Consider the following 13,108-nt stretch of genomic DNA (forward strand, 5'->3'; position numbering starts at 1 on the left):
AGCCTCTCCACAAATCCAACAAGAATATTCTCTTTACTGGGATAGAACTGGAGGCTAACAGCTGCATGAACTGGCTCTTCCTGAGTCAGTCACATTACTCAGGGGGTTCCATTCATGCTAAAATAACACCTGTAAGTCACGTGGAAAGAAGCTGCAGACTGAACAAACATGCTGAGCGGTTTTACTAGTGAAGATCAACATGGGAAAGTTAGCAAGTCTTTGTTTTTCCCATCCTTATCTTTTATCAGTAAATAAACATGAGTGCTTGTATTCTTTTTCCTGTGGAGTCCCTCATTTGGACAATACTATAGTCTCATTTTAAGGTACAAAATTCAGTGCCTGCTTAGAGGATCACAGCATGGAGTCATGATATTCACACCAGAGATGAAAGGCCAGTTAGTAGTAGTCCCAGGGATTTTTGCTCTTCCCTTGCTCAGTTTCTCTAGACTTCTTTCCTTTTGCGATACAATTGCAGTGTAAACAACCTTAGGGAAATTAAAATGTTTAGACTTAAAAGTAAGAAGAAATAAAGGTGGACCACGAGAGAATTGTAGTAATCTATTTTTAAATTGATAATTGTGTCTCATTTTTGTATACCTTTTGAAATAAGAGTAGATTACGTCTTAAAATTGCAAGTTTACAGTTTGATAACTGAAAAACATTTTTAAAAAGACAATTTTTAATACAAAGGTAGATAATTTAGGAAGACATAAATAAAATGAAGAAAATAAGTTACTTGTGATCTCACCAGTCTTTTTAGATATGGATCTGTTTATGTCACACATATCTGTTTATGTATTTATGCACCTTTAAAATTATATTGTTTTTAATTTTACATTTGCTGTTTATAATTTAGCACACATTTTTCCATGTCATTATATACTGTTGTACAACATGTTAAATTGTTGCATATTATTTCATTATGCAAAACTTTCAAAAACAAATCCTACATTATCGAATGAGATTTATGATATAGAGGTTACATGTAAGCTTTAGATCAGATAGCTGGAAATGTGAATCCCAGCTTCACCACTAATTTGTTATATGACCTTGGAAAGTTAGTCTCAGAATTTCAGTTTCTTTGTCTACAAATGGAATAATAATGCTTAACTCATAAGATTGGTTCAAAGAGTATTCAGAACCCAAGACGTCTGACACAAATTGTCCTGGGAAAGGTATCATTACTAGCAGTGTGCAAAACTGATTGTTTCCCTGCACTCTCACCAACACTGGTGTTACCCAGGCTGAAAGTGCACTACCTCATTTGTTTTACTTAAAAAAAACTGCTGCATTACTGCAATTAGAAGCTATATTTTAATTTGTAAGATATGTTTTCATATCAAAAATTACAAAGTCTGATTCTTAAAAATCTCTTTAAAAATATTCATTATAGCTTTGTAATATACATCAAAAGCAAATTTTTAGAATATATTAGATCATACTTTACTGCCTCAATATTTTTCCTCATAATGTATCGTAATGAATTGCTGCTCTGAAAACCTGACTGCATAACTTTAAGAGAAATAGGAATAACCTGTGTAGGGATAATCTACTCAGTAACCAAGGCTATATTGTTTGTTCATTGTCTCTAGCCTCCTGCAAGTCAAGTGGTTGCACATAAAGAACAAGTATGTCAGCCGGGCGTGGTGGCTTCATGCCTGTAATCCCAGCACTTTGGGAGGCCAAGGCAGGTGGATCACGAGGTCAGGAGATCGAGACCATCCTGGCTAACACAGTGAAACCCCGTCTCTACTAAAAATACAAAAACTTAGCCAGGCGTGGTGGTGGGTGCCTGTAGTCCCAGCTACTTGGGAGGCTGAGGCAGAAGAATGGCGAGAACCCAGGAGGCGGAGCTTGCAGTGAGCTGAGATCGTGCCACTGCACTCCAGCCTGGGTGACAGAGCAAGACTCCATCTAAGAAAAAAGAAGTATGTCACAGGATGGAAAAGAAATACTCATTTATTTATTGGGGAGTCCAGTATACAAGAGGGTTTGGGGAAAGCATGAGTCAGAAGTTGAGTTGTCTACTACCTAAAAAAAAAAAGGCTCAGGCACACTACAGAAAGCTTTCTACAAGAGAAATAAAAAAAAAAACAAACTAAAATGAGGTTTTCAAAATCCTGTTTTCTTTCAAAATATTTTGTAAAACAATATTCTTAACATGATAACAATATGGTAATACCATGTAAGAAAGGCAGACTTAATCAATTAAAATTATTTTGGCAGAGGGCGAAGAAAGAACTATTATTAAATTGGCCATTTAAGATTAGAAGACAAGAGCTGAGCTAACTAACCAAACTGAAATATTATCTCATTCTCTGTGTTATCATTTTCAGTAGATAAACTCCCTCTAATAGAGGAAATCCAGATTGACATGAAGGTAAAAATATCTGTTAAAATCCATAAGCTCAATCTGATTTTTTTTTTAACCAAAGGAAAATATACTTCATTGTTAAAAGCATTTCTAAGTCTTTAATTAGCTTCTTGTTAAAATGAACTCACTTTAGTTTACTGGGTGGGGAGAGGGCTGCCTCAGAGTTTGGCCAGCCCCAACCCTGTCCCTCCCTGCCAAGGACAAAGCAGGGACCTTGTGTCTGAGGATCAGGGGAAATGGTTAAGAAGGAGAAGAAAAGAAAATTGCTTTTCCAGCTTTTTCAACTTCCTATGTAGCCTATAGAGAAAAGCAAAATCCCTTTGAGAGGAAATAACAAAAGTGCCAACAATAGATAGATGTATGAAGCCTGCATCCCTGCAGTGTACTGGAGCTCTTACCCTTATAATGGCCTTTATCGGAAGGCCAAATGCACATTTACTATAAACTGGTCCTATCTTCCTGGGAGCCTCTCCCCTTCAAGTCATTCCTTGGCTCACTCCCTTCTCCTGCCAGAAATATCAAAGTCAGAGAAGGGGATAAAAGCTGTAAAAGTCCAGCTGCCTTGTTTGCTTTTCCTATGGCACAGTTGAGGTAGCCAGGTAGATAAGAGGTGTTCATAAAAGACCTCAAGAAACAGTTAACTGAAGAGTGTCAGGTAAAAAGCAAGCCTCTTACAAAATCACTTGCCACTGTATTGTGTCTAAAGGGCTCCACTTCAGCAGAAACCAAACAAAAAAGGCTCTAAAAAATTTACCTTAAAATTCTGTCTGGAACCTTTTCACTGCACATAGGTTGAATGTCTAATATGGGTTTGCCTAACCACACACTTTGATTTGTCAAATATTTAATTCCAACAATACTTCATGACCTCACTGTGCACTGCCATGCACATCTCCAGTAATCACAAGCATAGCAGGTACTGATGCCATAGCTCTTAATTGTCTTAGGAATTAAGAGAGGCAGCATCAGTACCTGCTAAGCTTGTTGATGAAAAGAATTGTTAAAAAGAGTTTATCAGGGCAGGGCGCGGTGGCTCACGCCTGTAATCCCAGCACTTTGGGAGGCCAAGGTGGGCGGATCACGAGGTCAGGAGATCGAGACCAGCCTGGCCAACATGGTGAAACCCTGTCTCTACTAAAAATACAAAAAAATTAACCAGGTGTGGTGGCGAGCGCCTGTAATCCCAGCTACTCGGGAGGCTGAAGCAGGAGAATTGCTTGAAACTGGGAGGAGGAGGTTGCAGTGAGCCAAGATCACGCCACTGCCCTCCAGCCCAGGCAACAGAGCAAGACTCTGTCTCAAAAATAAAAATGGCCGGGCGCGGTGGCTCACGCTTGTAATCCCAGCACTTTGGGAGGCCGAGGTGGGCGGATCACGAGGTCAGGAGATCGAGACCACGGTGAAACCCCGTCTCTACTAAAAATACAAAAAATGAGCCGGGCGTGGTGGCGGGCGCCTGTAGTCCCAGCTACTTGGAGAGGCTGAGGCAGGAGAATGGCGTGAACCCGGGAGGCGGAGCTTGCAGTGAGCCGAGATCGCGCCACTGCACTCCAGCCTGGGCGACAGAGCGAGACTCCGTCTCAAAAAAAAAAAAATTAAAAAAATAAAAAAAATAAAAATAAAAATAAATGTAAAATTAAGTTATTATTGACTATAGTCACCCTGTTATGCTATCAAATAGTAGGTCTTATTCATTCTTTCTAACCATATTTTGTATCCATCAACCCTCCCCATTTCCCACCCCTGCTCCCCTCACTACCCTTCCCAACTTATAGTAACCATCAATCTACTCTATTTTCATGAGTTCAGTTGTTTTAATTGTTAGCTACCACAAATGAGTGAGAACATGCAAAGTTCATCTTTCTGTGCCTTGCTTATTTCACTTAATATAATGACCTCTGTTTCCATCCGTGCTGTTGCAAAGGACAGGATTTCCTTCTGTTTTATGGCTGAATAGTACTCCATTGCGTATAGGTGCCACATTTTCTTTATCCATTAATCTGTTAATGGACACTTAGGTTTCTTCCAAATCTTGGCTATTGTTAATAGTGCTGCAATAAACATGGGGATGCAGATACCTCTTTGAAACACTGATTTCATTTTTGGGGGGTATTACCTAGCAATGGGATTGCTGTATCATATGGTACTTCTATTTTTAGTTTTTCTGTGGGACCTCTATACTGTTCTCCATAGTGGCTATACTAATTTACATTCCCACCAACAGTGCATGAGGGTTCGCTTTTCTCCACATCCTCTCCAGCATGTGTTATTTCCTGTATTTTGGATAAATTTTAACTAGGGTGAGATGATATCTATTGTAGCTTTGATTTGCATTTCTCTGATGTTGAGCATTTTTTCATATACTCGTTGGCTATTTGTATGTCTTCTTTTTAGAAATGTCTATTCAGATCTTTTGCCCATTTTAAAATCAGATTATTAGATATTTTTGGCCTCTTTCATCTTAACTAAGCACTTATTACACACTGGCCATAACTTCTGCAGTATGAGTTGTGACAGCAAAACTATCATGAATTTCTTTTCTTTTTCACAATTTCATGCATAGAAGATTCATTCTTACAGTAGATGTGAGCATACAATTTTTTTTTTTCGAGAACTTTCACCTTTTCACTTAAAGGAAACACTTTGTGGCTTTTCTTTGATATATCTGAATTGCCAGAATCACTACTCTTGTGTTTGGGGGCCATTATTAAGTAAAACAAAGGCAGTTTGAACACAAGCACTGTCATAAGACAGTGAATTGGATAATTGAGGAGGCTACTTAAGTGTCTGACAAGAGGGTCAGGTCTACAGCATGGGTACACTGGACAAAGGGATGATTCATGTCCTGGGTAGGAAGGAGTGGGATGGTGCAAGATTTCATTACGCTACTCACAACAGTGCACAAAGTAAAACCTGTGAATTGTTTATTTCTGAGATTTTCCATGTAATGTTTTTGGACTGCAGTTGACCTTGGGTAACTGAAACCATGGAAAGCAAAATCGAAGCTAAGGGGGGACTACTGTATTAAGGAAATGTAGCATATGAAAGGGCACAGGAGTTTGAATCTGAAGCACCTCTTTTGCCTGCTAGCTGGAGGACTTTGAGCAAGTCATTCAGTTTCCCTATTTCCAGGGTTATGATGGGACCCCATGACTATTGGAATCATCTCAAAGATCCCTATTTCTCAGGCTAATCTCAAATTGTGATAGTGACTTTGTGATTGGGATAACTATGTAATGAAAATTTGATCAGACTACTTATTTTCCATAGGCTTCTATTTTGTCACTAGCTGCAGAGAATTAGGGTTTTCTATATATAAGTCATATCATCAGTACACAGAGACACTTCTTGAATTTCTTCTTTTTCTATATGGATGTCTTTTATTTTTATTTTTATTTTGCCTAATTACTCTGGCTAGGACTTCCAGTACTATGTTGAACAGAAGTGATGAGAGTGAGCATCCTTGTTTTGTTCTTGATCTCTTAGAGGAAAAGCTTTTCACCATTCAGTATAACGTTAGCTGTGGGAAAAGGGAACTTTTTGAAGCTTATTAAAAAACAGTCCAGGTTTCGGTTCTCTGGTGATGGATGGATGGATGGATATATATAAAATATAGACACATATATATGAATATATGGATGGCTATATATGATATATATATGGAGAGAGAGAGAAAAAGAGGGAGATGACCACATTTATTGGTGAAAACCAACCAACTTGCCCTTCTGTAAACATAATTCAGAAAGAGTTATTTGTGGAGTACCAGAATTGGTGAGAATTTCGACAGCTTTTCTGTTATAACGCTTTTGCCAACTGCAGCAATTGATTCAGGTTTTTCTCATCTTTTGCTGTGGTTGAAGGAAAATCTGTTGAGATTCATCATTTAAGCTCCCATGTGTTAAGCCTTTTTCCTAGGATCAATGATTTGCTTTTTTCTAGACAAACCTTTTGTTTTGTTTTTTAGATAAAATGACCATTGCTTCTCTAAAGGAAGTATACAAAGAAAAGTAAAATTAGGCTGGGTGCGGTGGCTCACGCCTGTAATCCCAACACTTTGGGAGGCCAAAGCAGGTGGATCACGAGGTCAAGAGATCAAAACCATCCTGGCCAACATGGTGAAACGCCATCTCTACTAAAAATTAAAAAAATTAGCTGGGCGTCGTGGTGCACACCTGTAGTCCCAGCTACTCTGGAGCCTGAGGGTTCCTGTTCAATCGCTTGAACCCGGGAGGCAGAGGTTGCATTGAGCCGAGATCATGCCACCGCACTCCAGCCTGGTAACAGAGCGAGACTGCATCTCAAAAAAGAAAAAGAAAAAAGAAGAAGAAAAAAAAGAAAAGTAAAATTGAAGGCATTGTAATTTAATCTAGCTATAGACTTAGAGCACCTGTACAACTTCTATAGTTGTCAGTCATTTAAATCTCTGTGTGCTGCCTTTGGAACATGGGGGACATAATGATCTACTCTTACAGAATGAGATGCTGATTAAATAGATAATGCTTTTAAAATATTTTGAATTAAAGATATTTTAATGCGTAAGTATACCGCAACTCATTTAAACAAATCTACTTGGTAGTGAAGCTATCTGATTGTACAGGAAAAAATATTGCCCTTATGATTTAGAGTAGTGCTGTGCAATATGAGCTACAAATATGTAATTTTTATTTTTTGAGATGGAGTCTCACTCTGTCACCCAGGCTGGAGTGCAATGGCATGATCTTGGCTCACGGCAACCTCCACCTCCCAGGTTCAAGTGATTCTCCTGCCTCAGCCTCTCGCGTAGCTGGGATTACAGGTGAATGCCACCATGCCCAGGTAATTTTTTGTATTTTTAGCAGAGATGGAGTTTTGCCATGTTGGCCAGACTTGAGCTCCTGACCTCAAGTGATCTGCCCACCTTGCCTTCCCAAAGTGCCAGGATTACAGGAGTGAGCCACCGTGTCCAGCCCAAATATGTAAATTTTAAACTTTAAACTTTGGACTGTGAACTTTTCAGTTAATGCTGAAATGAGTTAAGACTTTGGGGGACTGTTGGGAAGGCATGATTAGTTTTGAAATATAAGGACATGAGATTTGGGAGGGGCCAGGGCAGAATGATATGGTTTGGCTCTGTGTCCCCACCGAAATCTCATCTTGAATTATACTCCCATAATTCCCAGGAGTTATGGGAGGGACCCAGTGGGAGATAATTGAATCATGGGGGTAGTTTCCCGCATACTGTTCTCATGGTAGTAAATAAGTCTCACCAGATCTGATGGTTTTCTAAGGGGTTTTTGCTTTCACTTCTTCCTGTCTCTTGTCTGCCACCATGTGAGATGCTTTCACCTTCCACCATGATTGTGAGGCCTCCCCAGACATGTGGAACTGTGAGTCCATTAAAACTTTTTTTTTTTTTTTTTTAAGAAGGAGTCTCGCTCTTTCGCCCAGGCTGGACTGGAGTGGCGTGATCTCGGCTCACTGCAAGCTCCACCTCCTGGATTCACGCCATTCTCCTGCCTCAGCCCCCCGAGTAGCTGGGACTACAGGCGCCTGCCACTGCGCCTGGCTGATTTTTTGTATTTTTAGTAGAAATGGGGTTTCACCATGTTAGCCAGGATGGTCTCGATCTCCTGACCTCGTGATCCGCCCACCTTGGCCTCCCAAAGTGCTGGGATTACAGGCGTGAGCCACCGCGCCCGGCCTAAACCTCTTTTTTTGTAAATTGCCCAGTCTCGGGTATGTCTTTATTAGCAGCATGAAAATGGACTAGTACAGCTGGATATGAAATTCTTGGTTGAAATTCTTTTTCTTTAAGAATGTTGAAAATAGTCTCGCAGTCTCTTCTGGCTGGAAGGGAGACCTCTCAGCTGAGAGGTCTGCTGTTAGCCTGATGGGAATCAGTTTGTAGGTGACCTGCCCTTTCTCTCCAGTTGCCTTTAATATTTTTTCTTTCATTTCGACCTTGGAAAATCTGATGATTATGTCAGTTTTCCTGGGGGATGATTTTCTTGCATAGAATCTTGCTCTGTATTTCCTGAATTTGACTGTTGACCTCTGTAGCAACGTTGAGGAAGTTTTCATGGATGATATCCTGAAATATATTTTCCAAGTTCTTTGCTTTCTCCCCCTGCCTTTCAGGGATGCCAGTGATTCATAGATTTGGCCTATTTACATAATCCCATACCTCTCAGGGGTTTTGTTCTTTCTTTTTTATCCTTTTTTCCTTATTTTTGTCTGACTGTCTTATTTCAGAGAACCGATCTTCAAGTTCTGAGATCCTTTCCTTAGCTTGGTGTATTCTGCTGTTTGTAGTTGTGATTGCATTGCAAAATTCTTGTGTTGTGTTATTAAGCTCTGTCAGACCCATTATGTTCTTTTTTGTACCAACTATTTTGTCCTTCAGCTCCTGTAACACTTTATTGTGATGCTTATTTTCCTTGGATTGGGTTTTGCCATCCTCCTGAATCTCAATGATCTTTGTTCCTATCCATATTCTGAATTCTATTTCTGTCATTTCAGCCAGTTCAGCCTGGTTAAGAACTCTTGAAGAACTGGTTTGGTCATTTGGAGAATATGTGACACTCTGGCCATTTGAGTCACCGGAGTTCTTGCGTTGGTTCTTTCTCACCTCTGTGTGTGGGTGTTCCTTTAACTGCAGTGTAGATAGAGTACAGCCAATAGACTTCTTTTCTGGATGTTTTCACGGGGCTGAGGCTTTGTGTAGCTATGCTTTTTATTTGAAGCTGACTTCTTATCTTTGGTTTCAGAGGGAAATATGTTAATAAGGTATTTTTGGTATTGAAACTTTGGGGTGTGATCCAGTAGGTGACAGGCTTATTGGTCAGTTGGTTGACTCTTCCTCAATTGTGTGGTTTCCCTGTGTTTCCTCACAGTTGCTGCTGTGTTCCCTCTCAGTGCTCTGAAATTGTGGGTTCTACTCCCCCTTGAATGCTGGCTGTAGTTCACAACTTGGCACTCTTGGGCTGCCCACTGCCAGTCTGGGATGATCTCAGTGTTTATGTTCCTTCCCCAGCTTAGAGGCAGAAGAGGAAGAGATCTTAGTAGTGGTTGTGCCAAGGGTCATTTGCTTGACTCATGGGGGCTCCACCCCAGAGGGATATAGGTCAGCAATCATTCAGTGCAATCAGCCCAGCATGGAGGGTTTGTACAGGGCCCAAGCCAGGTGTTCCCTGTCTGGGGATGAGCTGTGGGGCATGTGTGGGACCCACTGGAACAGACTAGCCTTCTCTCCTTGGGTCAACTGCAGCTTGTTGGAGGTGTGGATAAGGCACTTAGGGTCTTTGCTCCTTCATTATTCCAACGGTGGCAAGGGCAGTTCCACTGCAGAGGCAGTGACAGAGAGGCTTTCAGTTGCCCTGGAGGCTCTGTCCATGGAGTTGCTGAGTTGGTACTGGTTTGATAGCTGTGGCAGGGGATGGCTGGAGGCCCAGGCCTGGAGGACCTGCCTGATGAGGACATATGGGAATGGGCACCCATATAACAATCTGGCCACTTTCTGTAGGGCTTCTGCAGTATGCTTGGGGCCTACTCCAGTCCCTAGTCACCTCAGATTTTCCAGAACCTGTGGGTCTCACCAGCGAAGGCTGCAAAACAGCAAAGATGGCAGCCTGTCCTCTCTGGGAGCTTTGTTCCAGATAGATACAGACCTTTTGTCAGCCCAAAGGCACCTGTAGGAAGTGGCTGGAGACCCTAATTGGGAGGTCTTGTCCAGTGAGGAGGAACGGGATCAGGACCTGCTTAAAAAAGCAATCTGGCCACACTTTGGTAGAGCAGTCATGCTGTCCTGGGATTTCATTTCAGCCCCCAGTCACCTCAGACACTCCAAAGCCCAAAGGCTGGAATGGCTAAGTTGCCCAAACAGCAAAGATGGTGGCTTGCTGATGTGGTTTGGTTGTTGTCACCACCCACATCTCATCTTGAATACCCATGTGTTGTGGGAAGGACCTGGTGGGAGGTAATTGAATCATGGGAGCAAGTCTTTCCCGTGCTTTTCTCGTGATAGTGAATAAGTCTCACAAGATCTGATGATTTTAAAAAGAGGCTTTCCCCTGCACAAGCTCTCTCATTTTTTGCCTGCTGCCATCCACGTAAGATGTGACTTGCTCTTCCTTGCCTTCCACCATGACTGTGAGGCTTCCCCAGCCACATGGAACTGTAAATCCAATTTAACCTCTTTCTTTTGTAAATTGCTCAGTCTTGGGTATGTCTTTATCAGCAGTGTGAAAATGGACTAATACACTTGCCCCACCCTCTGGGAGTGCTGTGCGGGGAGGATTCAGATCTCTGTCAGCTAGAGAGCTTGGGTGGGGGGTAGCTGGAGGCCCCTGTTGGGAGGTCCTGCCCAGTGGGGAGGAACGGGATTGGCCACCCACTTAAAGCAGCAGTCTGTCCATGTTTTGGTAGAGCAGCTGTGCTGTGCTGGGGGATCCCCTTCTGCCCCGGGTTGGCTCAGACACTCCAAAGCCTGAAGGCTAGAACAGCTAAGGTGCCTGAACAGCAAAGATGGTGGCCCACCCCTCCCCCTGGAAACTCCTTCTTAGGGAGGTGCAATGCTGCTGGTGGTTAGCTGGCTGGAATTCCAAGCCAATAGGTCTTATCTTGTGAGGTGCCATGAAAATGGGGCCTGTGGTCTGCTGCTGCTCAGCCCCCTGGATTCAGCCTCTTTCCTAGGGGTATGTACAAGATTCTAACCTCCCTCTTTGCCAGAGCTGCAGCTACTTTTGACAGAAAGCTCAAGTATCTAACATCCAGGGTCTCCACACATGCCTGAGTGGCTGGTCTGCCAAGATTCCATGTAACTCTGTCTGTCAGACTGAAGACAGAAGGCCCTGTTGGAGTGGGTTCACAAGGAGATCTGACCCAAGGGTTGCAAAGATCTGTGGGAGAAGCATGGTTTCCCAGGGTTGCTCATTCACTTACCACTTCCCTGGGCAGAAGAGGATACCCTGTCTTCATGTTGCCCCCAGGTGGCCATTATCCTGTCTTGCTTTTCTTCATTCTCTGTGGGTTGAGTTGTTCCCTTGATTAATGCCAATACGAGTACCTGGATGTTTCAGTTGAAGGTGTTGTATTTACTAGCCGTTTCTGTTCCTCTCTGTGAGAGCCATGTATACTAGCTGCTTCTTGTCGGCCATCTTGCCAACTGCCCCTACATTCTTTTTTCATTCTAAGTCTTTGAGATCTGATGTGTATTTTACACCTGCAGCACATTTCAGTTCACATTACACACACTTAAGTGCTTGATGTTCACATACAGAGATTGGCTGCATGTGGGACAGTGTGGATTTAGAATTCATCATGCAAAAATTTTTATATAGGTAGACCTCTTCACTATCCCAAGTTTATTTTATTTCCATCTACCCACACTCATTTACAACATGCATGCAATGTATGCAGGCATGCATGCACACATGCACACACTCACACACACACACACTCCTCAGTACATGAAAATTAAAGCTAAGTAGTCATAACTGGTCATCTTTTGCCTTATAATTTGGATTTTAGGAAAAATAACCCTCTCCTATTTTCCTCCTTTTGAGAAAACCGTAGAGAAATATGTTAGCATTCTCAAATGTGTTGGCCTCGTGTATTTTCTTTCTTCCCTTGCATGTAAACCTTGTAGTCTTGCCAAGGTTTTCTAACATTTGCATGTCAAACACAGATTACAAGCCCCCTGGGCTGGATTCACACTGGCCTCTTGGCTTTTTACAAAACTTTACATAGCCTTGTCACTAGCTTGATGTTAAAGCAAATAATGCTAGCATCCTTAGTAAGGCCTTTGCTCTGAAAACTGAGGAAATTCGACCACAATAAACATGCTGAGAATAAAATCAGTCTCTGCTATAATTATTAGGTCAGAGACAGGTAAGCACAATTATTTCTGTACTGAAAAAAAACAGGTGGGTAGTAGCTGGCTCTGCAGTGAGGGGGCAAAATGCGTGAGGTCCAGGGATGTTCAATCTATAAGCCCATATGTGTACAACACCCACTTATTCCCTCCTATACATTTTTCCCTTGATGCTGTGCCTTCTTTTTGTTTTTAAAAGCAGTCTTAAATTGGTTACCATTTTTTCCCTTCTCATACTTCTTTCTGTGCTTATAGGCAAGGGACAGTAAATTAAGCATATCTAAGGATTTAATGCTCAAAATCACCTTGGATAATTGGCTTACGGGGTTGAGGCATGCTTTTCCTTCAGTCTCCTAGTATTAATGCTATTTCTCCTCAGAGGGTACATCTGTCAATAATTGATGAAGCTTCTTGGTAAATGAGCTGTTTCTTGCGACATTATAAATCATATTTGGAATCAAGTTTATTTTCAAGCTGCTTTTAAAGTCTCGATGCTGTGCTAACTGAACAGAAAATGTTAAATGTTTGAGGGACTAGCGCAAGCTCTCAAATGCTAATGGCATTAGTTGGACTTGAGAAAACAAATGGAATTTATACCCTCTGAGGCAACAAGAACACATCTGGTTTGTCAGCAAGGCATATGTAAGTTTGGCAAGGGTCTTCCAGAAGGAAATTGCCTGAGTATCTACTGCGTGCTGAGCACTGCGATTCATGATTCACTTGGGGCATCTGAGTTGATCCTCAGAACAAACTCATCTGGCAGGTGTTACTACAATTTCTACAGACGAGGAAACTGAGGCTCAGAAATGTTGATAACCTCCTCAGTGCACACAGTGAGCATGTGGTAGATTTGAAATTGGAATCTGTTAGATTGTGAAGTCTTT

At 41.8% G+C, this 13,108-nt stretch overlaps 1 long non-coding RNA gene across 1 annotated transcript in view; it reads right to left on the minus strand.

Annotated features, from left to right (window-relative positions):
- Positions 1-11,318: 11,318 nt before the first annotated feature.
- The window catches only part of LOC134736310 (uncharacterized), a 145,962-nt gene continuing 144,172 nt past the window's right edge, over positions 11,319-13,108 (minus strand). Inside the window, exon 3 of the long non-coding RNA XR_010120245.1 lies at positions 11,319-11,374. This is a non-coding gene — a long non-coding RNA (uncharacterized lncRNA). The remainder of the gene's footprint in view (positions 11,375-13,108) is intronic.

This window comes from Symphalangus syndactylus, chromosome 3 (assembly GCF_028878055.3).
Source record: "Symphalangus syndactylus isolate Jambi chromosome 3, NHGRI_mSymSyn1-v2.1_pri, whole genome shotgun sequence".
In the NCBI taxonomy this organism is placed as follows: domain Eukaryota; kingdom Metazoa; phylum Chordata; class Mammalia; order Primates; family Hylobatidae; genus Symphalangus; species Symphalangus syndactylus.